Here is a 12,816-nt window from a genome sequence, read left to right on the forward strand (position 1 = left end):
CTCACAGGTAAACATTAAATACAAACCTATCACAAACACCTGGGGCAGATACGGCTGGAGATACGGATTGGGCTGAACTTTTCCAGGCATGGGAGGAACCTGCTACTATCGAGGGTACTTCTGAATTAGACTGCAATTTTTATAGCTGGAGTCAATGCTCCCATCAACACCCTGGTTGTGGTGTCCAGTGGTCGAAGTGAAAATCCTGGAACAACAGCGGTGATTAGAACCAACCCCTCAATGGTCGACGCAATAGCTGCACTGTGGCAGGAGATGACAGGACTGCAATAAGCCACCACTCTGCCCATGCACCCCCTGTGTCAGCCAGCATATTGTTTAGATGGAGATCAAGTCTAAAGCATCATCAGATGGACCGGTTGGAGAGCTTGACACTACCTGGTTCAGGCAAATTACTATTCTGGCACAACCAAATGTGATGGTTCCCTGGAAGGTGAGCCAGTCCTGGGACATCACTGAGAGGCCTGGTGATGGAGGTACCAGAGTATGGGGAGGTCCCAGGTACAGAAGGCCATGTGTTGATGATTGTTGATGGCCTGAATACCACCAAGGGCCCCATCATTAATGTGAGCAACCAGATTATCTGTTTACCAGGATACACCATCATTGCACAGTTCCACCTAACTGCATCAGTAGCCCCAGCGAGTGTCACCACCTACTAGCTCATGATGGGTCTTCACCCGATGACCTTCAACTTTGGGTATTTACTGTTCTTGGGTAAGGGACAAGGTTGCCCAGTGTGCCAAATGGTTCTGCCCCAGCTCTGGGATACTGCCAAGGCCCATGGAGTGGAACACCGGGCCTGAGTGAGTAACGAGACTCCCTTCAGGGAGAAATGACAGGTCTGCATATGAGTGACAAAACACCCTTCATGGAAAGATGATGATGCCTGGCCCGAGGAAATGTGGAGGATGTACGCTGCATCTGGAGAACCTCCTGCAGGCAGGGATCATCCAGGAGGACAGGTGTCCATTTGTTTCTCCCATCGTCCTCACCCAGAAGAAAAAAACAGGATGTTCAGATGTGCATTGACTCAGTGACTGAACTCCTGCACCATGCAAGATCAATACACCATGCCCAGGGTGAACAAGGCATTGGACTGCCTGGTGGAGAGCAAAGTATTCTCGGTTGTGGATCTTAGAAGCAGTTACTACCAAATTGTTATTGATCTTGTCAACCAGGAGAAGACCATGTTCACCTGCCCCCTGGAATTGTATGTATTTGTCAGGATGCCCTAAGAGATTTCTGACATGCCTGCAACATTCTAGCATATTATGGAGAAGACAGTTGGTGACATGAACGGCCTGGTGGTGCTAGTCTACCCCAATGACATCTGGGTGTTCAGGAGTACTTTGGAGGAACACAACAGGAGGCATGTGATATTGCTGGAACGCCTGAGCAGCCAAGGGTGCAAGGTCTGTGTAGACAAGTGCCAGTTTTGCCAGATCAACGTCAGGTGCATTGGACTGATTGTCTCCATGGGTAGCTTCACTGTGGACCGCGTGAAAAATCCCTGAGAAGGTTTCAGAGAACTTTGTGCTCACAACTAATGTTGCAATAGCTAATCACGTCAATTAACTTTGGATACAATTACTATGTCAAAAGAGAAATTATATCGTGCCTCCTATCGCAATAAATATATGTATATTGGCCTAGGCCAAGCTGCTTATAAGTCGCTTGTGAAGAAATCCGTGTTGCAAGGTCCTGACCTTAGAATCAATGTAAGCCGCCATTTTAGGTCAATCCGCCATTTTAGGTTTGCTTTGTAAAGTCACCCTGTGAGTTAAAATGGTGGACGATGTCATTCCAAAATACAACATGGCTGTCTTGACATCTGTATGTAGCTAATATGTAATTTACCTGCAGGCCACTTGTTGAGGTCGTGAACTGAGACCTTGTCCTTCGTTGACCTGTGTATAAAGGATTACTCGTGCAATGAAACTAATCCACGAGCATACGTTAAGAACAATGTATTCAAATACTGAACGTAGAACACTTGTTTAACTGCATTGCATTAATGTTTGAGAAGACCTGGATGGAAAATCCCAGAATACACAGTTGCCGTATAGGCTTGTTGATATATGTATTAAAAGCACACCAGTTATATGCGGATGCGCGAGACTTGGGATGAACCCTAGATCGGTGATATATTAGCGGAATATTAACCCGAAGTGGGGCTGGACATCGTGCTCACAAAGAGTATAAAAAACCAATGCATTCTAATGTACAGCATCTCTCACTGAACACACTGAACCACTCTGGAGTTCGTTGTGTTGCACTGAGGGCCGATAGCTATTTGATTTTTGCTCTGTTCTTAGTAACTGGATTGAGTATAAAATAAAGTACTTTGTATGTTCCTTTGTAACCGTGTTCGGTGTATTTCCTTTTGGGGTACTCAGCCTCAATATTTTGATTTTGTTTTCACAACTATAAGAATCATCCAACTCAATATCGTGGTCAGTGGTCCGATTCTTTTAAAATCATAATAAAAGTTCTGAGAAAACAGACACATATGGTGTATTCCTACCAATGCATTTCGGACATCAGTCTGTCATCAGGGTAACTTTCTTACACTGCGATCCTAATGTTTTCATAAAACCTGACTAATTCTGTCTCCCTCCCTCCTCTCAAATAAGGTATATTTGTTCTGTAGACTCCAAAGAGGTTATGCCCTTAAATTGTGATGAACTGTCTAGTGCCCTTTAGTGTGTACCCACCAAAGATGGAAGCACTCCTAACCTGGACTCACTCTCATACCCCAAAGTAGTTGCAGTGTTTCCAGGCTTCTGCAACCACTACCCGTTGATCATCACAGGATTTGCGAGTATCACTTGTGGACATCACCAAGGAATATCTCTCCACCCAGAAGGGGAGGAGGAGTACTATCAGTCACAAGTAACCCTTATATCATCTCCAGGGCATCTTTGGTAAGAAATTGATGCACCAATAACAACATGCCTTTGAGGAGGTCAAGTGGATTCTCACAAAGGCACCATTCCTGGTCTCGGCAGCTATACATCCTGCACGTAAACACGAGTTTGGAGGAATTCAAAGCTGTCCTGTATCAAGATACCAATGAAATAAAACACATTAGCTATGCAAGTCGAGGGCTGCAGGTGACAGACCAGGAAAACCCCATTCACAAGTGTAAGTTCCTGGTGTTGAAATGGGCCATCACAGAGAAGTTCAAGGATTGCCTCTACATCACCACCCTTACAATTGTGGGATGTATTGACCCACTAGGCTCTGTCTTGCAACATCACTGTGCGCTGCTTTCACCAGAACCAACAGAATGGCCCCAAAAAGCCCTATGCGCGCTTAACCTCTGAGAAGTGCGCAGTGAAACCGGAAAAGTGGGCTGCCAATCTACTTTGCCTGTGTCAGTGGGGAACAGGAGAGCACACTGCCAAAACCTGTCATTGGGCTGCCCACAGAGGGAAATGGAACTACCTGAAAAGGCAGTGCTTCATTGCCAGGAAAACCAGAAGTGCTCTTAAATCCGTTTTTCCTTGGCTGTTGAAATTGCAAAATAATGGTTCCCAAACATCAGAAAAGATCCAACATCCTTGCTGGGTGTTAACTATCACCTTATTTAAGGAATACCCATAAGCACACAATGTCAGGAGAGGCAGATTTCATCACAAAAATATCCACATTAAAAAATGTGCTTGCCTAGGAAAATCTGTAGAATGTGGGCACAGTGCTGCCTGCAGGACAGCTGTCAGTGAAGTGCATTAGGAGTTTAAACTTGTGCATTAAAATCAAATTGTTGAAAAGAAGTGACTTGCTATCAAAAGCAATATAGGTGGCCACTATTCAATCTCTATGTTTTAAAAAGACTGGAATTAGAGCTCTGTGTGTCTATTTTTTTTGAAAATGTAAAGTTTATTTTTGCAAAGGCAACTTTAAACAAAATGTTTTAAAGTGAACTGATGCCAGCCACAGAACTTTAAGGGCAAATTCCACAGTGTGCCCCAAACAAAAGGTGCCTTCCTTCTGCTCTCTGCCCCAGGAACTCTCAGTCAGATGTTAATGAAGGGGAAGAAGATTTTGCTCTGCTGTTCTGGGGATAGACACAAGGCTTCCTGGACTGAAAGGGTATGCAAATTCAAGTGTCAACAAGAACTTCTGCCAGCAGGAAGAGGGGCCTGGATTGCTCTTGGCCCACTAAAACTTTGGGGGCGGGCCAGACAGATATGTGTATCCTTAAACCACAAGAAAGTATATGTTTGAAAAAGACTCACAGAGAACTGTGCAAAATTGTAAAAATCTTTAAAATATAGTATTGTTAACATGAAAATTCTGGACACATTTTGAAACTACTCAGAACTCTGTTCTATGTTCAGGGACATGACTGCAGAAATTGTGGTTTTGTAGCAGTAGTGATGATGCTAGAAATATGAAACTTCACAGGATTATGCCCAGATGTCATGCGCATATATGTATACAAATGTGGAGAAATCTGACATTGGGTACCCAACCTAAAGCGCAAAAAACTGTCAAATCTGAACTAAAGCTCTCACCGAGATGGGACTCGGAGGAATACTTGCTCCACTAAATCTGTGATGTAAATATGTTATTCCTAGCAAGTTGGTAATATTGTAAATATGCTTTATATGAAAAATAGATTTATTGTGCAGAAACAAAGGGGAGGTTCTCCCTGGATTGTAAAATACAGCATCATCATGACACCAGATTTTCTTCTCAAATCAGGGGAGAGGACAGACCCTAACCAATAGGATTCCTAAAGGGTGTGCCTAGTATAATTCAGCCAACCCACCCCTTTGGGAAATACATAAATAGAGACACTTTAGGACAGAAACATCCACCCACCATCTGATTGCTGGCAAAGCACTTTGAAAAAGAAACCCATATCCAAGTATCGAGAACTTTGAAAGCAGAAAGGCACAATTCCAAAGCTGAACCCTTCTCAGCTTGGCCTTCAAAAATCCTGAAACCAGATTTTACCCCAGACCTCCAAGGGGAAACAAACCAAAAAGAACAGCCTGGCTGTGCGGTTTCTGCTTTCTTGCAAAGAATTCTTGCTTGAATCCAGAGATCCAAACCAGTAGAGCAGAGCTGTAACCAGATAGCTGTGGACCAGAACCAACCCGTCAGATCCAGTCCAGATTGACGTGCAGTGACCAGAGTGCCGTGCTGAGTGCAGAACCCGAGCGCCCTGAATTCTGTCCGGTGGGCTAGCAGAATTCCAGTCCAGAAATCTTTGACCAGATCCCTGATGGGCCCATTCCAAACAGGAGTAGTGAGTATCTGTAGTATAGAATTGTCCCTAGCCAGTATCTTATCCATAGGTAATCCTATCCAAACCCATTCTATCATATCCAGAACTGCATTGTAGAAAATCTTTTGTCTTACCAGAATCTTTCTCTCATCCCTATAGTCCTTTGATAATAGTAGTGTTAAAATCATCTTTGCGCTAATATATCTGCTGAAGAAAGACAAGCGTCTCGGCAGGTAGAAACCATCCAGAGACGTCGCTGGATTGGTGGCTGTGCTGTCATGTAGCTTGTGGCTTCATAGACTCCCTAGCGTAAAGAAATATTCTTTGTAATATTCAAAAGCGCATCTTTCTTTTGTAAATTTTGACTCCTTCTGAGAAAAACCAACCTCTACTAAAACCTCAGCAGCTTCCGTACCGTGCATGCTAGAAACGAAATCTAAGTGTCAAATTGAAGCTAACATCCTCAGCATTCCTACTCCTTATAGTTTACCCGCAATCGTGCTTCTCGTGTGCAGAAAAGTTTGCCACAAATTTTTCATTTGGCTCAATTTCATCACATGTAAAACAGCTGCTCTTTGCATCCGACCTCAGAGCTAAGTGTGCAACTTGCTAGTTATTTAATAATCATTGCTAGTGTTTATCTGAAACTATACAAAGCGGCTCCCACTAGTTTTGAATCCAATTTAGTGAATTAAATCCATTTTTCAGTGTTTTTCACCATTCATTCAAAGCCACATTCAAAAACATTTGACCCGTTTGCAATCATTCCTGTTTCTCTGTTTGCTGGGGGAAATAGGGATGGAAACTGTATTTGTTGAATTCTGTATTTCCTGAAACCTGTGTTCTCCCCTTCCATCTCTTTATAATGCGTATTGGGGTGGATTGAGTAGGGTACAGGGGGAAAGAGTGACATTGCATTTGATTGAACCCACACAAAGCATTATTCTATGCTGCATTATTTTTCCTCTCCATACTCCTTCTGATTAAAGAGATTGTTGATTGTTACATCACCCATTGGTGATCCTTGTATAAATATTAAATAGTGTGATATATAGTGTGCAAATCCATAAAATAAATCTTTTTAACTTTGCAAAACAGCCTGCTTTCTGGTTCAGTGAGACCGGGGGGGATTCAAAGAGAGGGGCGTGATATAAGGGTAAATCATTCAGAAATAAAAGAACTTATAGACACATATATATATATAATTAAGGGTTTCAATTGTGCATCACACGCTAGGCATTGACTTAGGTGGAGTGCTGGGTTGAAATCACTTAAACAATGAGACTGGGCATACCCCCCTAAGGTATTGGTTAAGTTGGCGAAGATGGATGTCATGGGCCATTGGTAGCTCCCTGCAATGTCCACATACCTGATTACACTAACATTGATGCTGATGCCCTCTCTTGGAGGCATCTTGCTTCACTGAACAACTTAGCTGGACCCACAATGTGACAGGAGCGGTCCCTGCAGTCTGCCACTTACTAGGAACCAGACTGAGCAAGGAGTTTGGACCACTTAGGAACACTGCCTGGGACTGTACCAAATGCATACTTCAACATTACCAGTCTGGATGCACCGTACTGCTGTCACTGACCCGTGATGAGATGCAGTTTTCCCAGCTAGCAGATCCTATTGCTCCATGCCAAGATAAATGGAATGAATGTGAACAGATGTGACGCAGAGAACCACGATCTTGCTTCCTTGCTGAGAGAATGGAAGACACTTGTACAAAAGGGAGGGCTTCTGTACAAGAGATTCACATTGTTGACTCAACCTTACATCATCTGCCGTTGCCACATTGACTCCAAACAGCTGTACTGTACATGCTCCATGACCAGCACAGACATCTTGGTAGTGATAGAGCATTTGAGATGGTCTGCTCAGGGTTCTACTGGCCATGACAATCCACCAATGTAGAGCACTACTGCCAAAACTGCCCCAGGTGTGTCACCCGGAAGCCATCAGCTCTTCCTGCAGCCTGTCTCCACTATCTGCAGATGGACCTCATCTGCATTCACTTTCTCTGCTTAGAGATGTATCGGCGAGGAGTACAGAACATCCTGGTGGGGACTAACCACTTCACTCTGTACGAGCAGGCATTTCCACACCACAGATAAACATGCTGCCACCATTTCCCATGCACTGTGGGAGAAATACTTTGTGCACTACACTTGGCCTGCCGGGATACATTCAGAACAAGGACCAGATTTTGAGTAAACACACCAGTCAAAGAGGTACTTGTGTTTACCAACAGTTATTGCAAGACAAAACTATTACCTCTATCCATCAAGTGACACTTATCCAAGCCAAGTTTGGCAAATGTACTATCATTCCAGCCTTGACTTATTATCGGCAAAAGACCGCACCAATCCTCCTTTATGCATCTGAGTCAAAACCGATATTATCAAAAGAGTTTTGGTCAAGGCTAGAGGGCAAATATTGGCAAAGAATCCTGCAGCTTCCACCCTAGACACCAGTAGCACTGATTCGTAATGAACTAGATTTGATTTCCTTGTTTCCTTGGTACATGTGGTAGTTGGTTGCTCTTTTCAGGAAATGCCTGATAGCCTTTCAAACTTGTTCTGTGCTGGGTATATTATCAGAATGTGTCCTCTCTTCCACTGACTCGTTTATGTCGAAGTGGCGGAAGTTAGTCATTTATGCCCTTGCACTTGCAGATGTCTCTCTAGTCACTCCGATTCAAAATCCTAATCAAGTTAAGACAAAACCTTTTTCAGAGAGACTGGATCGGCACTAGAGCAACATGTAGTCAGTATCGAGACTTCGACCCTGATTTGTTAGCCATAAAAAAATATAGTGTACCTGAGCCTTATCTGTTGCAATCTCCATCGTCTAAGCACAGGAATGACTTCATTCACTTTAGGTTAAATTTGTGGGCCACAAGACAGGTGTTGGCGCAACGTAAAATTATCAAGAGTACAGCCAATTACTGTCGCTTCTGTGAGAGGCTAGATCACGAAGAAATACTTAGCCATCTCCTGACTGAGTGTGACGCACTTATTGATCAGCGGCGCACACATTTCAAATATCTGATGGAACTTTTTAAGCTTCTTACTCCTGAAATATTATGGAAGTTAATACATTCTGGATCTTACACGCAGACTAGATTAAGGGCAATTGCGTTTCTTCGTGGTCTGAAACTCCAGGAGAGTAATGAGATCATTGTCAAAGAGATTACTCTAACCGAGATACAAGAATGAGAACTGTGCAGTGGATGTGAGTGTCTTTGGGCCAAGAATGTAGAAGTCTGTTCAAGAATTGATTAGACTTCACTAATAGTGGTTATAAATTGACTTGAAAATTGGTTGTGTTATTTTTGGGTTTGTTATAAGATGTTTTGGCTAATTGTGACCTGGAGTTTGCGTATGGAAGTGTAGCATGTTTGTTTTAAAATAATTTTCTTAATGTTTTTTTCTTCCTTAACTTTTAATTGTATAATGCATTTTATCATGTTTTTCTTTTAATGATGATATTGTAAAGTTGATTTATATCAGCTATGTCAATAAAAACTTTTTTTTAAAAAAAAGTAAACACTCATAGCATATGCTGGAGCTGATTGCTGCCACGAAGACCTGTAATTCTCTTTAACACCCGCAGCGAGATGCTTCGGTTGAAAGGTTCAATCACACCCTCTTAGCGATGCTGGGCAACCTGCGGCCAAAGGAGAAGAGATGGAGTCACCATGTGCCCACCCTCGCCCATGCCTACAACTGAACAAAGAACAATACCACCAAATTAACATCATACTTCTTGATGTTTAGAAGAGAATCCCTCTGCCTGCAGCCTGTGTTTCAGAGTGTCCACAGATGCAATGAGTAGCAGGAACTTCCCCAGCTTTGTTAAGCAGCTCCAATATCCCGACAAGTATACAAGCTCCCCAGACTGTCGGAGTCAAGAGGGTACAGAGTAAACAACCTCCGCTATGGTACCATGGTCAACTTCCACTCCCTTCAGCCTGGCAATCGCATGCTGACCTATAGTCTGGGGGAAGAGGATGAAACAATCTGGCAGTTGAGTGGGTGACTCAACCTTACATTACTGAGCATCAGTTAGACGATCTCCCTGTCTACCGACTGCATAAGGAAGGTTGCCTGAAGAACATCAAGAACTTACACCACAATCACCTACTCTAGTGTGGGATGAGATCAAGTTATGCTACTTCAAGCAGAAGTCAAAGAACTTCCACTCACTCAGCCTGTGACATGACCAAAGTGACTCGATGCGTTGGCTCAATCCCAAGAAGCAAGACTCCAAAACCAGTGGAAGGCCATTCAGAAGCAGACAACGCTGACTGAGACACAGAAAGAAATCAGTTTGGCTTTGGCAGTGACCACTAACCTGACCTTTCGCGAAGGAGGCTTTGCACATCTATGTGTCAAGACCCTGTCCCTGGGGAACCTGATCCATCGAGTGTTTCCCCTGCAATCTGTTCTGATCCCATTGTCCCTAGTAAACAGGACACATTAGGGGATAAAGTTCTCATCCCTCCACTGAAAAATAGGCACCCACCGACTGGTCAGCTCCCAGCAAGGTCAAGAGGATTCCTTACAGAAGCCCCTGCTGCTCTCTGCCAGGGAGTGCAGGCCTGTCAGGAAGCTCGCCCACAGGGGTACAGAGTGAGATCCATACTTTCTGTTCCGGCTAGGTTTGTCATCTGTCCATTACTTGAGCTGCTTTCCAGGAGTTCAGTGGTACTGTGGGACGTGCCCAAGATCAAGGGTAGTGTGCAGCAACAGGTGGCCAAACTATCTAGATCATGTTGAGACACCTTTATTTCCCAGACAAAGCCTGCCCTCAGGGGCAAGGATAGTTCTATAGTGGGGGCAGCAAGTGATCCCTTCCCATAAATGGGGGTTAATAGGGCAAGCACCTGTGAATACATTTTATAATATGAAGGTGAGAGAAAGCTCTTTTTCTGAAGTGGTACAGCTCAGGCTCCACTGGACTGTACCTGATGAGCCAGGCCACACGGCTCATTAGCCGCAAGGATGATACGATAATAGAATAGGATAACAGGTCTATTGCTCGACCCCCAACTTTCTCTGCTCAAATGGTTTTAACCATTTTTTTACCACGGAAATGTCAGTGGTAGACTGGGGGTCAGGCAATATTGGTGGGGTTGCACTGGGGGCTTATAGGGGCAGTGGTGGAGTTTTTGGCCTCCCCAGCATTCTGTGGTAAAGGTTTTGGTACAAAAATGAAAGCAAAAAAATAAATAAATGAGAGCATTTAAATTCGATCACTAAACATGCTTCCGGCGCTCATGGATATGCAGTTGGCATACATGTAGGAAGAATAAACGCTCCATAAATGAGCACCTTTTGAGCAGCTGTTGCTGGCCCCCCTTTCAGAGGTGGCAGGTCCTGCTCCTTGGACTCAGTAGTGCTGCGGCAATAGCCTGTTGATCCAGCAGCACGGCACTCAGAGTCCACTGCCGCTCTGCATATGTGGCCCACGAGTGGTCTATAGGGCAATAAGGCAATTCCCGCCGTGCCAGTCCATGACTCTAGGATGGGCCAGTGTCTTTGACAGAATGGGCCACTTTTGTGGTCCGAGCAGGTCAGTTTCATAAGTTACTACACTAGTTTTAACCAATGCTACTAAGCACATGCGCATGCAAATGCATTATTTGGAACATGTTTTACCAAAAACACCCCCTTGGATAGTACTCAAACAGTGTGCTATGTATAGCAATGAAGTGCAATGTCTGATTGTGGGCCACTGTTCAATTGATGCTTTGACTGATTTTATGCCCCAGTCCGACTGACTGCCCAGGACTGAGGACACTTCTTGTCCTGCCACCTACTAATCAACACCCACCCCATTTTTGGCACACATGGCCGGGGTTTTTAAGCGCTCCACTCACTGCTGCCCTCAACCACCTGGGTGCTTCCGGCATAAGTGGGCCAGGGTACAAAGACTTCCTGTCGGATCCCGACTGCCAATCAGGGGCCGGTGCTGTCAAGGCCTCTTCCCAGCACTTCCTGCACGTACAAGGCCATCCACTAGGGCAGAGTAGGGCAGCCACAGCTTCACGGCTGCTATGAGTCGTTGTGTGTAAAAAAGGGCAGCTGGACAGGCTGCAAGCAATATACATACAGTCAGAGGCATTCTTAATAACTCTCTTTTTATTTAAAGTATACACTTTATATATGTTGCATGTATCCAGGCGTGGATTGCGATGCACACTATGTGCCTTAATGACGATAAAACAGAGCTCCTGCTCATTGGATCACACAACCGACAAAACAAACTTGACAAGTCATACGCTTCCTTCACGATAGATGGAAACTCCATTCCAATCTCTAAAGCAGTAACAACTTTGGGAGGGTACCTGGATGCATCCCTTACATTAACAAAACAGGTCAATGTCATAGCCTCTTCCTCAGCCTATACCATGAAATGAATCAATGCCAGCCGACGCGTCCCGTCCACCGAGAGCTGCCTTACCCTAGACAGAGCCATTATCCTGTTAAGCCTCGACTATTGCAATGGCTTCTTTGCCGGAATCTCCACCAGTAACATAAAGAAATTTCAAGTTATCCAAAATAATGCTCTTAGAGCAGCACTGAATATCCAGAAAATAGACCACTACTCTGCCGCCAGAAGGAATACCCACTGGCTCTCTACCCGTGAGAGAATCCACTTCAAAAGTCTCACTATCACACATAAATGCTTGGCCAATACTGTCCCTAAATACCTCACCAAGAAATTCAAGAAAACTCAAGCGAATAGACCAACTAGGACCGCCTAGTCTAAGATGCTCCTAACACCCAAATTCAAACTACAAAAATCTGCAGGACGCAGCTTTCCGCTAGTAGCAGTTAAACACTGGAATGCCCAATTTAGAGCAGAAACCTTCTACTGGTCCTTCCGAGAAAAAAAAACTTCAAACCTGGCTGTTCTCACTAGACAATTAATTACAGTATGTTCCCCTATAGAGTACAGCACCAGGATATAGCAATTTGATTGTTTTCTACCTTTGTAGCTGAATGGTACACTTCGCCTTTGACTTTGTACTTTAATGCTTCCTTTGGGTCTACTGTAACCTATGCAATGTCTGTAACAGCGCCCTGATGCCTATGGGTTATGTGTGCGCTATACAAATACACAAATAAATAAATAAAACAAAAAATAAATATACTTTTACAGCTGCTTAAACAGGTTTAGTTTGTATGTATATTTTGATTATATTGTGTACTAACAATACTCCAAATCTGCTTATGGAAACACATCCCAAATATGACAACACTTTAGGACATATTCGCCTCCTCCCTTTTGCAGAACCATGATCCACTTAACAAGGTTGACATGCACCCCCACTATCACAAAACCTTCTTCCCTCACTGCCTACATCCCCCTCCCTGTGTTTGTGGCATCTATTTATTTATCCATCCTCTAATATTCCCTTTGCTCATTTTCTTTCCTCATGGGGTCCCATGGCCACCAGATGCCACAAGTACACCAACTAATACCGAGTGCTTCCAGTGGGTTTGCGCAGCGTTCTCGCATGTGGCTCTTTTTCCCTGTCTATC

The sequence above is a fragment of the Ambystoma mexicanum genome, chromosome 3p (assembly GCF_040938575.1).
Source record: "Ambystoma mexicanum isolate Mex_15411 chromosome 3p, UKY_AmexF1_1, whole genome shotgun sequence".
NCBI lineage: Eukaryota > Metazoa > Chordata > Amphibia > Caudata > Ambystomatidae > Ambystoma > Ambystoma mexicanum.